Below are 2,440 nucleotides of genomic sequence, written 5' to 3'. Positions count from 1 at the left end.
CTTCCAAAAATAACTTCTCCAGTTGATTTCGTTCCGTTTTGACTCCGTTTGATATTCCTTTTCCTCGAAACACTGAAATAGGCATAAAACAGCAAATCTGGGCTGGGCCTCCGGTTAATAGGTTAGTCCCAAAAATAATATAAAAGTGGAAAATAAAGCCCAATATTGCCCAAAACATTAGATAATATAGGATGGAGCAATCAAAAGTTATAGATACGTTGGAGACGTATCAAGCATCCCCAAGCTTAATTCCTGCTCGTCCTCGAGTAGGTAAATGATAAAAAAGATAATTTTTGATGTGGAATGCTAGTTGGCATAATTTCAATGTTATTCTTCTTAATTGTGGTATGAATATTCAGATCCATAAGATTCAAGACAAAAGTTCGTATTGACATAAAAATGATAATACTTCAAGCATACTAACTAAGAAATTATGTCTTCTCGAAATAACATGGCCAAAGAAAGCTATCCCTACAAAATCATATAGTCTGGCTATGCTCCATCTTCACTACACAAAATATTTAAATCATGCACAACCCCGATGACAAGCCAAGCAATTGTTTCATACTTTTGATGTTCTCAAACTTTTTCAATCTTCACGCAATACATGAGCGTGAGCCATGGACATAGCACTATAGGTGGAATAGAATGGTGGTTGTGGAGAAGACAAAAAGGGAGAAGATAGTCTCACATCGACTAGGCGTATCAACGGGCTATAGAGATGCCCATCAATAGATACCAATGTGAGTGAGTAGGGATTGCCATGCAACGGATGCACTAGAGCTATAAGTATATGAAAGCTCAAAAAGAAACTAAGTGGGTGTGCATCCAACTTGCTTGCTCACGAAGACCTAGGGCATTTTGAGGAAGCCCATCATTGGAATATACAAGCCAAGTTTTATAATGAAAGATTCCCACTAGTATATGAAAGTGATAACATGAGAGACTCTCTACTATGAAGATCATGGTGCTACTTTGAAGCACAAGTGTGGTAAAAGGATAGTAGCATTGTCCCTTCTCTCTTTTTCTCTCATTTTTTATTATTTTTTATTTTTTTATTTGGGCCTTTTCTCCTTTTTATGGCCTCTTTTCTCTTTTTTTTTATTTGGGCTTCTTTGGCCTCTTTTATTTATTTATTTTCGTCCGGAGTCTCATCCCGACTTGTGGGGGAATCATAGTCTCCATCATCCTTTCCACACTGGGACAATGCTCTAATAATGATGATCATCACACTTTTATTTACTTACAACTCAAGAATTACAACTCGATTCTTAGAACAAAATATGACTCTATATGAATGCCTCCGGCGGTGTACCGGGATGTGCAATGATGCATGAGTGACATGTATGATAGAATTATGAGCGGTGGCTTTGCCACAAATACGATGTCAACTACATGATCATGCAAAGCAGTATGACAATGATGGAGCGTGTCATAATAAACGGAACAGTGGAAAGTTGCATGGCAATATATCTCGGAATGGCTATGGAAATGCCATAATAGGTAGGTATGGTGGCTGTTTTGAGGAAGGTATATGGTGGGTGTATGATACCGGCGAAAGGTGCGCGGTATTAGAGAGGCTAGCAAAGGTGGAAGGGTGAGAGTGCGTATAATCCATGGACTCCACATTAGTCATAAAGAACTCATATACTTATTGCAAAAATCTACGCAAAAATCTACAAGTTATCAAAGCAAAGTATTACGCGCATGCTCCTAGGGGATAGATTGGTAGGAAAATACCATCGCTCGTCCCCGACCGCCACTCATAAGGAAGACAATCAATAAATAAATCATGCTCCGACTTCATCACATAACGGTTCACCATACGTGCATGCTACAGGAATCACAAACTTCAACACAAGTATTTCTCAAATTCATAACCACTCAACTAGCATGACTCTAATATCACCATCTCCATATCTCAAAACAATTATCAAGTGTCAAACTTCTCATAGTATTCAACACACTCATAAGAGAATTTTATTATTCTTGAATACCTAGCATATTAAGATTTTAAGCAAATTACCATGCTATTTAAGACTCTCAAAATAATCTAAGTGAAGCATGAGAGTTCATCTATTTCTTCAAAATAAATCTACCACCATGCTCTAAAGGATATAAGTGAAGCACTAGAGCAAATAACAAACTACTCCGAAAGATATAAGTGAAGATCAATGAGTAGTCTAATAATTATGCAACTATGCGAAGACTCTCTAACATTTAAGAATTTCAGATCTTGGTATTTTATTCAAACAGCAAGCAAAACTAAATAAAATGACATCTAAGAATAGCAAACATCATGTGAAGAAGCAAAAACTTAGGATCAACCGAAACTAACCGATAGTTGTTGAAGAAGAAAGGTGGGATGCCAACCGGGGCATCCCCAAGCTTAGACGCTTGAGACTTCTTGAAATATTATATTGGGGTGCCTTGGGCATCC

The sequence above is a fragment of the Triticum urartu genome, chromosome 7, assembly GCF_003073215.2.
Source record: "Triticum urartu cultivar G1812 chromosome 7, Tu2.1, whole genome shotgun sequence".
NCBI classification, from domain to species: domain Eukaryota; kingdom Viridiplantae; phylum Streptophyta; class Magnoliopsida; order Poales; family Poaceae; genus Triticum; species Triticum urartu.
Note: the sequence above shows the minus strand (reverse complement) of the source record.